A 13,231-nucleotide genomic window follows, 5' to 3' on the forward strand; every position below is an offset into this window, starting at 1 on the left:
AGTGGGTGTGTGCTCACAGTTTGTTGTTTGTTCATAATACCAACTCGCTAAACTCTTACGTGTGTGTTTGTGTATGTGTGTGTGTGTGTGTTCATCAAACCCGCCTCGCCTCAGATCCTTATGCACAAGCTATGGAGGAGGGGAGAGAAAAATCCAATCCTCAAAAGCTGATGACAGTGTGTTTGCCAGAGTGAATTTACTTATCACAGATGCCAGGGAAATTAGCATTGAAATGATTCTGGTGACAGACTGAATCTTTCAGACGGCACTCCCAAAATAGTTATGCTTACCTAGCGAGGGGGGGAGGGGAAAGGGGGAGACAGAGAGGAAGATAGATGAAAAGAGAAAGGAGTGAGAGAGAGGATGAGAGCTGTAAAGAGAAAGGAGTGAGAGAGAGGATGAGAGATGAAAAGAGAAAGGAGAGAGAGAGAGGATGAGAGATGAAAAGAGAAAGGAGAGAGAGAGAGGATGAAAGATGAAAAGAGAAAGGAGAGAGAGAGAGGATGAGAGATGAAAAGAGAAAGGAGTGAGAGAGAGGATGAGAGATGTAAAGAGAAAGGAGTGAGAGGATGAGAGATGAAAAGAGAAAGAAGTGAGAGGATGAGAGATGAAAAGAGAAAGGAGTGAGAGGATGAGAGATGAAAAGAGAAAGGAGTGAGAGGATGAGAGATGAAAAGAGAAAGGAGTGAGAGGATGAGAGATGAAAAGAGAAAGAAGTGAGAGGATGAGAGATGAAAAGAGAAAGGAGTGAGAGGATGAGAGATGAAAAGAGAAAGGAGAAGTGGATAGAGAGGAGGAAAAAAGGGAGACAGTTGTCGGGGAGAGAGGGAGGTAAGAATAGAGAGAGAAAAGAGAGGAGGGGAAAAAAAGAGGGGAGATAGCTGGTGAAGGGAACAGGAGAGAGGTACAGTATTTGAGGAGACAGAGAGAGAGAGTGAGAGAGAAAGAGAGAGAGAGAGAGAGAGAGAGAGAGAGAGAGAGAGAGAGAAAGATCAAGGGGAGAGAGAGAGAGAGAGAGAGAGAGAGAGAGAGAGAGAGAGAGAGAGAGAGAGAGAGAGAGAGAGAGAGAGAGAGAGAGAGAGAGAGAGAGAGAGAGAGAGAGAGAGAGAGAGAGAGAGAGAGAGAGAGAGAGAGAGAGAGAGAGGAGATTGTGAGTCATGCTTGGTATGGACTTCTACTGAGATGCAACGTGTTCCCAATGCTCACAAGGACTGAGCTGAGAGTGACAGGACAAAAGACGCAGAGAGGGAGAGACGTGTGAATGCACGAACAGCAATACACCAGACGAGAGATACAGAGGGAAGAAGCACAAGAGCGAAGGAATGAAAGAAAAAGGGGGAAGTTCACAGATGCAGGGAGTGACAAGAAGAGAGATATAGAGTAAAAACACTCAAATGGAGAGAGAGAAAGAGAGAAAAGGGGAGAAGAGGATAGAAGGAGGGAAAAGAAACGGAGGATAAAAGAGTGAGGGGAGGTGATGGAGGGAGGGAGATATGGGGTGAAATGCAGAGATAGAGACCAAGGGAGGAGAAAGAGAAAGGGGCATGCAAAGAGAGAGAGAGAGAGAGAGAGAGAGAGAGAGAGAGAGAGAGAGAGAGAGAGAGAGAGAGAGAGAGAGAGAGAGAGAGAGAGAGAGAGCACCATGTGCAGAGACCAACCATGGCGACCATGGACTGTGGCTGTGTTGCCATGGAAATGAGCTACGGGAGTGTTTAAGTGTGACTGTTTGCAAATATACAGCGCCTTCAGAAAGAATTCATACCCCTTGACTTATTCCACGTTTTGTATGTGTTATAGTTTGAATTCAAAATGGATTAAATCTGGGGGGGGGGTTCTCACCCATCTACACACAATAACTCTGAATGACAAATTTAAAACATATTTTTGAAATTTTTGCAAATTTGCAAATTAAATACAGAAATATCTCATTTACATAAGTATTCACACCCCCGAGTCAATAATTTGTAGAAGCACCTTTGGCAGCGATAACAGCTGTGAGTCTTTCTGGGTAAGTCTCTAAGAGCTTTCCACACCTGGATTGTGCAACATCAAATTGGTTGTTGATCATTTAGACAACCAATTTCATGTCTTGCCATAGATTCTCAAGTAGAATCAAATCAAAGCTAACTCAGACACTCAGGAACATTCACGTCTTCTTGGTAAGCAACTCCAGTGTAGATTTGGCCTTGTGTTTCAGGTTATTGTCCTGCTGAATGGTGAATTCATCTCCTGGTGTCTGGTGGAAAGCAGACTTAACCAGGTATTCCTCTATGATTTAGGGTGTGCTTAGCTTTCCGTTTATTTTTATCCTGAAGAACTCTCCAGTCCTTTACTGTTACAAGTGGCAGGTAGTGGTTAGAGCGTTGGGCCAGTAACCAAAAGGTTGCTGGATCGAATCCCCAAGCTGACAAGGTAAAAATCTGTCTTTCTACTCCTGAACAAGGCAGTTAATCCACTGTTTGTTGGTAGGCTGTCATTGTATATAAGAATTTGTTCATAACTGACTTGCCTAGTTAAAAAACAAATACCCATAACATGATGCAGCCACCACTATGGTTGGAAATATGGAGAGTGGTATTCAGGAATATGTTGTATTGGATTTGCCCCAAACGCAACACTTTGTATTCAGGACAAAAAGTGACTTATTTTGCAGTATTAATTTAGTGCCTTGTTGCACACGGATGCATGTTTTGGAATATTTGTATTCTGTACAGGCTTCCTTCTTTTCACTCTGTTGATTAGGTCAGTATTGTGGAGTAACTACAATGTTGTTTATTCATCCTCAGTTTTCTTCTATCCCCATTAAACTCTATAACTGTTTTAAAGTCACCATTGGCCTCATGGTGAAATCCCTGAGCGGTTTCCTTCCTCTCCAGCAACTAAGTTAGGTAGGACGTCTGTCTCATTGTAATGACTGGGTGTATTGATACACCATCCAAAGTGTAATTAATAACTACACCATGCTCAAAGGTATATTCAATGTCTGCCAATAGGTGTCCTTCTTTGCGAGGCATTGGAAAACCACCCTGGTCTTTGTCATTTGAATCTTTGTTTGAAATTCATTGCTCAACTAAGGGACCTTACAGATAATTACATATGTGGGTTACAGCGATGAGGTAGTCATTCTAAAATCATGTTAAACTCTATTATTGCACACAGAGAATCCATGCAACTTAGTATGGGACTTTTTAAGCAAATTCTTACTCCTGAACTTATTTAGGCTTGCCTTAACAAAGTGGTTGAATACTTATTGACATTTCAGCTTTTAATTTTTAATGAATTTGTTACTTTACTAAAAACATAATTTCACTTTGACAGTTACAAAAAAAATCACAATTTAATTAATTTTAAATTCAGGCTGTAACACAACAAAATGCAGAAAACATCAAGGGGGAATAATTTCTGAAGGCACTATAAATTGATATAAATATGTTTCATACATTAAGACAGCTGTTGCATTATTAACTCTTTAACGCGCTTCTTGAAAAACATGTTAAAACAATCATTTCACCTTCAAATCCTACTACTTACAACTCAAATAAGAACTTGTAATTGTTTTTTATCCCAACTTGATGTTTATTTGGTCTATTACAGAGCCCTACCAAGCGGTTGCAGTGCGTTCGGAGGGTATTCAGACACCTTGACCTTTCCCACATTTTGAGATGTTACAGCCTTTATTCTAAAATGGATTAACCCTTTGTGTGGTGCAATTCACCCAATGTTCGCAGGTCTAATGGACCCATATTATTGGGTTTTTAAAACAACACAGCCATAACGATTTACATAAAAATACTTAATCCTTAGATGTTGACTTATATCAATTACAAGCAATACAGACCATATACATGGTTAATATTTGCCATTTACCTCTGCTAGATCAGGTTTATCAATTTTTGTCAACAAAAATCTATTATAATCAAGACATGGGTGAAATAAATCGTGTTTATCTTGAACAAATATAAATGAAACAAGGTTTTCATTACTTTTTATGTTTATTACTTTGGACTGAACAAATTGGAGGGACAAATTTTACATGTATAATTTACATAAAATACTGTATGTATTAAGTTTCAGGTAAGACCCAAGTGCAGACTGTGTTGAAGTAACAATGTTTATTGTAACAACAGGGGCAGGCAAACGACAGGTCAAGGCAGGCAGGGGTCGATAAACCAGAGTAGTGGCAAAGGTACAGGACGGCAAGCAGGCTCAGGGGCAGGCAGAGTGGTCAGACAGGCGGGCTCAGAGTCAAGACATGCGGTTTCCTTCCTCTCCAGCAACTAAGTTAGGGGCTCAGGGGCAGGCAGAGTGGTCAGACAGGCGGGCTCAGAGCCAAGAAATGCAAAGGTCAAAACCAGGAGGACGAAAAAAGAGAGAATGGGGAAAAACAGGAGCTGAGAAAACGCTGGTTGACTTGAACAAACAAGACGAACTGGCAGACAGACAGAAAACACAGGTATAAATACCCAGGGGATAAGTGGGGAAGGTGGGAGACACCTGGAGAGGGCGGAGACAAGCACAAGGACAGGTGAAACAGATCAGGGCGTGACAAAATGAGCCCCATTGAACACAAATTAAGGCAGGTCTACACACCACATGAGGGACAGAGTTTTACTGTGTGTGTGTGTTGCAAATGTATTTCTTGCACTTGATGCATGTGTACTGTGTCTTCCTGTCCTTCTTGGGTCCACACACACATCACAGCGCTTCTTCTTGTTGTTGCTACCAGCTGCAATCTAGAATGATGAAAACACTTAGTTCAGGAATTTTACTAACATCTCACTCACTCACATATATAGTTACAACAGGCCAAAGCAGGAGAGTCAGACAAACACACAACATCATCATCACTCACACTTACTTCCGGTATTGGAGTTGTTGGTTCTGTGGGTCGGGCGGATGGGCGGATGGGGCACCAGCATCCTCCTGAATCCTCCTCACGATGGCTGCAGAAGCTGGGGTCCTTGAGATATGTTGCCTCTGGATTTGAGGTCTTACCAATGTCTTGCCCAGCTCCTCGAGAAAGAACCGTCTCCTCTGGAGCTTCCCTCTGTTCCAATTTGGGTTCAACGCCATGCAGATGACAAACGCGTTCTACGCCGAGATGTCCAAGAAGTGGCCAGCGTAGGGCTTTTCTTTTGCAGCTGTAGCCAGTAACCAGCTTGTCTAAATTGTCCACCCCTTCTTTTGTGGCATTGTAATCCATTGTGATTTCTGGTTTGTGATGTTCCTGGCCAGATTCTCCCATCCCTAATGTCGTGGTAATTTCCTGTATTACTCAATGAAGAGAGAGAGAGCCAACCACACACAAGTCAGAGTTATATTATAAATTCCATATTTAATATGGAATAAGCCTCACCAAAGCCCTTTTTTGACTCTTAGATCAATTCAGTGTCTATAAATGAATTCTCTGAGAGTCCTTACAATTTTTAGTTTCATTTATAGCCAAGATACACCCCTCTCAACTTACAAAGAATCCTTTACCCGAAAGAGGAGTATCCCATAGCTAGACAGCATCAGCTATAAATCATTGTTCAGTTTGGTCTCCTAAGACAAGGTTTCAATCTCATGCTTGGTACTTCACTGTCTACCAAAACATTACCTCATCCAATGGCATACATCAATTGTCAATCCTAGATACTCCCAAATCTGGACAAACTCACTGAAGAAAGTGAATCTCTTAGGTCATATACCAGATCAAGATAAGGGCAACCTCAGAGGGGACATACAATGCTTCCAAACACTGCCTTACTCCTTCCCCCAATGAGAAAAGTAGGGAGTGACTGGCGTACAGACATTGTATGAGATAACTAACTGGTTCCCCATTAATAACGCCATCCCTTCACATGGTTTAGGAATAGTTACATACACATTCCCACATCCCCTTCTGATATTCTACATAGCACCACATAGTTTAACAGATACATTGACATGTGAACCCAAGCCTGACCTCTCCCCTCTCTGGGCCCCAAGTGACTAAGCCCTAGCTCAGAAGGGAAAATGCAACTGCCCACAGTATCTCTCAAGCATATGATGAAAATAACATCTTATCTATCTATGTTACCTAGCTAAATCTGATTCTGCCACGACACTATGCAGCGTACTCATGAGGAACCACATTTTTGCCTTTCTTTGGCACGTAGGACACCAGGGACGGGTCGCCCGTGAACACAAACTTAGAGGAATTGATAGGCCTGTTCCGTGTATTCAGCAGCTGAGGTGGGAGCTCTGGCTTGTTTTTTCATACTGTTCCGACCATCGTCAGCTTCCTCTTGAGGAGCTCCTGTCCCAGCTTAGGCGAAGTATAAAGTTATTGCATGTGATGTTGTGGCCACGGAGTCCCTGTGTTGCATCCAGGACAACCTGCATCCCTTGGTTCTTCTCTGGGGCTCCTCCATCTGGCTTCCTGTATACACTTGCAAGTTCCATGCATATGACGAAGCAGCGTCACAGGCTGCCCAGATCTTGATTCCATATTTTGCAGGTTTATATTGTACTGTCTGAAGGGGCAGCGGCCTGCTCATCAACAGTAACGTTGGGCCGTGGGTTGTAAAACAGGGGAAGGCGGTCAACCCACTTGTCCCACACTGACCTGATTGCAGCTAGCTTGTCTCTCTGCCGCCGAGCTGGTCTGGTGTCTCGGTTGTCGAAGCGGATAATCCTGGAAATAATGTGGAAGTTTTCCAGAGACATTGTTGCACTGAAAAGTTCTCTGCCAGTTTCTGCATCCCACAGGGATTCTGTGGATTCCCTATTGGATCTGAAAACACCAGCAAGGATAAGAACTCCGAAATATGCATGTAAATGAGTTTGGTCCATCTCCTTTCATCTCTCTCCAAAAACACGCCTTCCCTCCAAATTAGTGCAGTCCAGAATGATTTTCTGGATGGTGACTGGGATGAACAGTCCAATAGAAGACTTTAAGTCCTGCACATGAGTAACCACCGTCCGCGTCGGCCCTGCTTGTAACCTAATCACACTGGCAGCCATGCGGGGTGGCTCATTCCTTGGGCAAGAACACCATTCAATTTCACAATTTTTTGACATCCATATTTCTCCTCCTGCAGGCTGCTAATGAGCTGGTTGCTGACGGGCTGGTCCTGGGCCTGGCTGCTGACGGGCTGGTCCTGGGCCTGGCTGCTGACGGGCTGGTCCTGGGGCTGGCTGAGAATCAATCTCATCCTCTTCTTCCAACTCACTCAAAAGTTGAAGACACTCCTTCCACACTAGCTTCTCTCCCTGCAAAAATTATTTCTAATGCCCTCTGAGCAGAGATTATTTTTGCCATACTGATTGATTGTGGTAAGGAGCCACAAATGCAAAGCCATTTATTTGTTGGGTCCCTCCACCAATGTGCACCTGGCTGGCATAGAGTGTGGGAAAATACAGCATTTTTTACAAAGTATCAAAATAATGTATTGTAATAACATTGTGCAGGTTCCCGCAAGACATTGTGTAGTTTCACACACTACAAAGGGTAAAGAGTGCAAGAAAAGCGGGAGACAGACAGGTTCTTGGTGCTGTGTAGAAACAGCAGGCCCAGAGAGGAGGAAGACCCTCACCCACACACGCACACACACACACACACACACACACACACACACACACACACACACACACACACACACACACACACACACACACACACACACACACACACACACACACACACACACACACACACACACTTGTATTACCCTCGGGCCAGTGGACCCGAACACTACAGATGTAATATACTGTACATATGTAGGGGGGTGCACAGTGTGCACTCAATGAAAATGTGTTTTTTTACATGTTCTTCACAGAAAATGAGCCAAGGCCAATGAGTCTCAGGTTGAAAAATGATTCATTGTATCATTTTTCTTTTAGTAAACATTGGGAATGGGTCCCACAGACCCGAACATATTACAAGGGTTCATTTATTTGTATGTCTCAATAGGATTCTCGTCTGTCTTCCTTACCCTCTCTGTTTCCTCCAGGGAACGGACAAAAATATTAGAATTACACTTTGCTATGACACAATGTTGAAAACATTTGTGAGTGTGATTCAGTGACAAAGTCATGCATCCGTAGATAAGTTCCTATGCAGTCACTGACAATGTTGAGGTGAACTACAAACAAAATGGTCTAGGAACTGAAGTAGAATATGTAGATCATATTAAGTAATATCATTCAGTGCCATACTAACTACTGGTATAATACAGTACCCCTTACAACAGCACATTTACTGTAATCTAATGTTGATGGATCAAACAGGACTTGCTGAGAAAACTGCATCTATGCTAATAAATACAGTAAACATCTATAAAGCAATAACAAAAGTATTTAATAAAGTTGGATTCACTAATCATTCAAAATGTAATAATGAAGTAAATTAAATACTGTAGAACTGGTATGACGCAGTGTTTCATCCTCTTTTCCACGAGGTAATTAAGTTCAAAGTAGAGTTGAGGTGCTGTGTAAGTGCTGTACAAAGTAGAGTTGAGGTGCTGTGTAAGTGCTGTACAAAGTAGACTTGAGGTCCTGTGTAAGTGCTGTACAAAGTAGAGTTGAGGTCCTGTGTAAGTGCTGTACAAAGTAGAGTTGAGGTCCTGTGTAAGTGCTGTACGAAGTAGACTTGAGGTCCTGTGTAAGTGCTGTACAAAGTAGAGTTGAGGTCCTGTGTAAGTGCTGTACAAAGTAGAGTGGAGGTGATGTGTAAGTGCTGTACAAAGTAGAGTGGAGGTGATGTGTAAGTGCTGTACAAAGTAGAGTGGAGGTGATGTGTAAGTGCTGTACAAAGTAGAGTTGAGGTCCTGTGTAAGTGCTGTACAAAGTAGAGTTGAGGTCCTGTGTAAGTGCTGTTCGAAGTAGAGTTGAGGTCCTGTGTAAGTGCTGTACAAAGTAGAGTTGAGGTCCTGTGTAAGTGCTGTTCAAAGTAGAGTTGAGGTCCTGTGTAAGTGCTGTTCAAAGTAGAGTTGAGGTCCTGTGTAAGTGCTGTACGAAGTAGACTTGAGGTCCTGTGTAAGTGCTGTACAAAGTAGAGTTGAGGTCCTGTGTAAGTGCTGTACAAAGTATAGTTGAGGTCCTGTGTAAGTGCTGTACAAAGTAGAGTTGAGGTCCTGTGTAAGTGCTTTACAAAGTAGAGTTGAGGTCCTGTGTAAGTTCTGTACATAGTAGAGTTGAGGTCCTGTGTAAGTGCTGTACAAAGTAGAGTTGAGGTCCTGTGTAAGTGCTGTACAAAGTAGAGTTGAGGTCCTGTGTAAGTGCTGTACAAAGTAGAGTTGAGGTCTTGTGTAAGTGCTGTACAAAGTAGAGTTGAGGTCCTGTGTAAGTGCTGTACAAAGTAGAGTTGAGGTCCTGTGTAAGTGCTGTTCAAAGTAGAGTTGAGGTCCTGTGTAAGTGCTGTTCAAAGTAGAGTTGAGGTCCTGTGTAAGTGCTGTACGAAGTAGACTTGAGGTCCTGTGTAAGTGCTGTACAAAGTAGAGTTGAGGTCCTGCGTAAGTGCTGTACAAAGTAGAGTTGAGGTCCTGTGTAAGTGCTTTACAAAGTAGAGTTGAGGTCCTGTGTAAGTGCTGTACAAAGTAGAGTTTAGGTGATGTGTAAGTGCTGTACAAAGTAGAGTTGAGGTCCTGTGTAAGTGCTGTACAAAGTAGAGTTGAGCTGCTGTGTAAGTGCTTTACAAAGTAGAGTTGAGGTCCTGTGTAAGTGCTGTACAAAGTAGAGTTGAGGTCCTGTGTAAGTGCTGTTCAAAGTAGAGTTGAGGTCCTGTGTAAGTGCTGTTCAAAGTAGAGTTGAGGTCATGTGTAAGTGCTGTACAAAGTAGAGTTGAGGTCCTGTGTAAGTGCTGTACAAAGTAGAGTTGAGGTCCTGTGTAAGGGCTGTTCAAAGTAGAGTTGAGGTCCTGTGTAAGTGCTGTACGAAGTAGACTTGAGGTCCTGTGTAAGTGCTGTACAAAGTAGAGTTGAGGTCCTGTGTAAGTGCTGTACGAAGTAGACTTGAGGTCCTGTGTAAGTGCTGTACAAAGTAGAGTTGAGGTCCTGTGTAAGTGCTGTACAAAGTAGAGTTGAGGTCCTGTGTAAGTGCTGTACAAAGTAGAGTTGAGGTCCTGTGTAAGTGCTGTTCAAAGTAGAGTTGAGGTCCTGTGTAAGTGCTGTACGAAGTAGACTTGAGGTCCTGTGTAAGTGCTGTACAAAGTAGAGTTGAGGTCCTGTGTAAGTGCTGTACGAAGTAGACTTGAGGTCCTGTGTAAGTGCTGTACAAAGTAGAGTTGAGGTCCTGTGTAAGTGCTGTACAAAGTAGAGTTGAGGTCCTGTGTAAGTGCTGTACAAAGTAGAGTTGAGGTCCTGTGTAAGTGCTGTACAAAGTAGAGTTGAGGTCCTGTGTAAGTGCTGTACAAACTTCCTGCTCACTGTCAAAATCCTATCAAACAGGCTGTGTAAACAATCGTCACATTGTTACAAGACAGTTTAAACGTCTGCATTTCGTGTTTTGGTTTGGCTTAGGTAATTACTACTACTGTGTAAAGAAACAGAGGCACAGCCTACATTCTGAACCAGTGATAACATCAAATAGTAAAAGCTAACCAAACAATTTTAGACCATTCTGATAACACAATACTAATACTGTACAGCTATTACGTCTGCGTTTAAAGCTCCTACGTCTGCGTTCAAAGCTCTTAGGTTTGCGTTTAAAGCTCTTAGGTCTGTGTTTAAAGCCTGTGTTTAAAGCTCTTACATCTGTGTTTAAAGCATGTGTTTAAAGCTCTTACGTCTGTGTTTAAGTTTAAAGCTCTTAGGTCTGTGTTTAAAGCCTGTGTTTAAAGCTCTTACGTCTGTGTTTAAAGCATGTGTTTAAAGCTTTTACGTCTGTGTTTAAAGCTCTTAGGTCTGTGTTTAAAGCCTGTGTTTAAAGCTCATACGTCTACGTTTAAAGTCTGTGTTTAAAGCTCTTACGTCTGTGTTTAAAGCCTGTGTTTAACGCTCTTACGTCTGCGTTTAAAGCCTGTGTTTAAAGCTCTTACATCTGTGTTTAAAGCGTGTAAAGCTCTTGAGTCTGCATTCCCCCCTCGGTTGTAGGTAATTCAACCACTACAGTAAAGGAGTACAGTGCATAGCTAGCCCCTCTCCTCGCCTGCAATGCTTCCGCTACAGGTCCTGGGTGATAGAAGGAGAGGCTTTCTGGGTCAGCAGCTTGCCTGCCGTTTCTGCACACACAGCACTCCCAGACCTCACCAGCTGTTTTCTCTCACTCTCTCGTAATCTTTCTCCACCACTCTCTCTCTTTCACTACCTTTCTCTCTCTTTCTCTACCTCTCTCTCTCTTTCACTACCTCTCTCTCTCTTTCACTACCTCTCTCTCTCTTTCACTACCTCTCTTTCTCTTTCACTACCTCTCTCTCTTTCTCTACCTCTCGTAATCTTTCACTACCTCTCTCTCTCTTTCTCTACCTCTCTCTCTCTTTCTCTACCTCTCTCTCTCTTTCACTACCTCTCTCTCTCTTTCTCTACCTCTCTCGTAATCTTTCTCTACCTCTCTCTCTCTTTCACTACCTCTCTCTCTTTCTCTACCTCTCTCTCTCTTTCATTACCTCTCTCTCTCTTTCTCTACCTCTCTCGTAATCTTTCACTACCTCTTTCTCTCTATTTCTCTACCTCTCTCTCTTTCACTACCTCTCTCTAACTCTTTCACTACCTCTCTCTCTTTCTCTACCTCTCTCTTTCTCTACCTCTCTCTCTCTTTCACTACCTCTCTCTCTCTTTCTCTACCTCTCTCGTAATCTTTCACTACCTCTCTCTCTCTCTTTCTCTACCTCTCTCTCTTTCACTACCTCTCTCTCTTTCACTACCTCTCTCTCTCTTTCTCTATCTATCTCTCTCTTTCTCTACCTCTCTCTTTCACTACCTCTCTCTCTCTTTCTCTACCTCTCTCATAATCTTTCCCTACCTCTCTCTCTCTTTCTATACCTCTCAAGTAATCTTTCTCTACCTCTCTCTCTCTTTCACTACCTATCTCTCTCTTTATCTACGTCTCTCTCTCTTTCTCTACCGCTCTCTCTCTTTCACTACCTCTCTCTCTCTTTCTCTACCTCTCTCCTAATCTTTATCTACCTCTCTCTCTCTTTCTCTACCTCTCAAGTAATCTTTCTCTACCTCTCTCTCTCTTTCACTACCTATCTCTCTCTTTCTCTACCTCTCTCTTTCAATACCTCTCTTTCTCTTTCTCTACCTCTCTCGTAATCTTTCACTACCTCTCTCTCACTTTCTCTACCTCGCTCTCTCTTTCACTACCTCCCTCTCTCTTTCACTAGCTCTCTCTATTTCTCTACCTCTCTCTCTCTTTCACTACCTCTCTCTCTTTCTCTACCTCTCTCTCTCTTTCACTACCCCTCTCTCTCTTTCTCTACCTCTCTCTCTCTTTCACTACCTCTCTCTCTTTCACTACCTCTCTCTCTTTCACTACCTCTCTCTCTTTCTCTACCTCTCTCTCTCTTTCACTACCTCTCTCTCTTTCTTTACCTCTCTCTCTCTTTCACTACCTCTCTCTCTCTTTCACTACACCTCTCTCTTTCACTACCTCTCTCTCTTTCTCTACCTCTCTCTCTCTTTCACTACCTCTATCTCTTTCTCTACCTCTCTCTCTCTTTCACTACCTCTCTCTCTCTTTCTCTACGTCTCTCTCTCTTTCTCTACCTCTCTCTGTTTCACTACCTCTCTCTCTCTTTCTCTACCTCTCAAGTAATCTTTCTCTACCTCTCTCTCTCTTTCACTACCTATCTCTCTCTTTCTCTACCTCTCTCTTTCAATACCTCTCTTTCTCTTTCTCTACCTCTCTCGTAATATTTCACTACCTCTCTCTATCTTACACTACCTCTCTCTCTCTTTCTCTACCTCTCTCGTAATCTTTCTCTACCTCTCTCTCTCTTTCACTACACCTCTCTCTTTCACTACCTCTCTCTCTTTCTCTACCTCTCTCTCTCTTTCACTACAATTATCTCTTTCTCTACCTCTCTCTCTCTTTCACTACCTCTCTCTCTCTTTCAGTACCTCTCTCTCTCTTTCTCTACCTCTCTCTCTCTTTCACTACCCCTCTCTCTCTTTCTCTACCTCTCTCTGTTTCACTACCTCTCTCTGTTTCACTACCTCTCTCTCTCTTTCTCTACCTCTCTCGTAATCTTTCTCTACCTCTCTCTCTCTCCTTCTCTACCTCTCAAGTAATCCTTCTCTACCTCTCTCTCTCTTTCACTACCTATCTC

The 13,231-nt window shown here is 42.9% G+C and overlaps 1 pseudogene; it reads left to right on the forward strand.

Moving 5' to 3' along the window:
* LOC129866044 (keratin-associated protein 5-1-like) overlaps positions 1 to 13,231 on the forward strand; it is a 98,350-nt pseudogene that overhangs the window by 61,948 nt on the left and 23,171 nt on the right.

Source organism: Salvelinus fontinalis, chromosome 11 (assembly GCF_029448725.1).
Source record: "Salvelinus fontinalis isolate EN_2023a chromosome 11, ASM2944872v1, whole genome shotgun sequence".
NCBI classification, from domain to species: Eukaryota; Metazoa; Chordata; class Actinopteri; order Salmoniformes; family Salmonidae; genus Salvelinus; species Salvelinus fontinalis.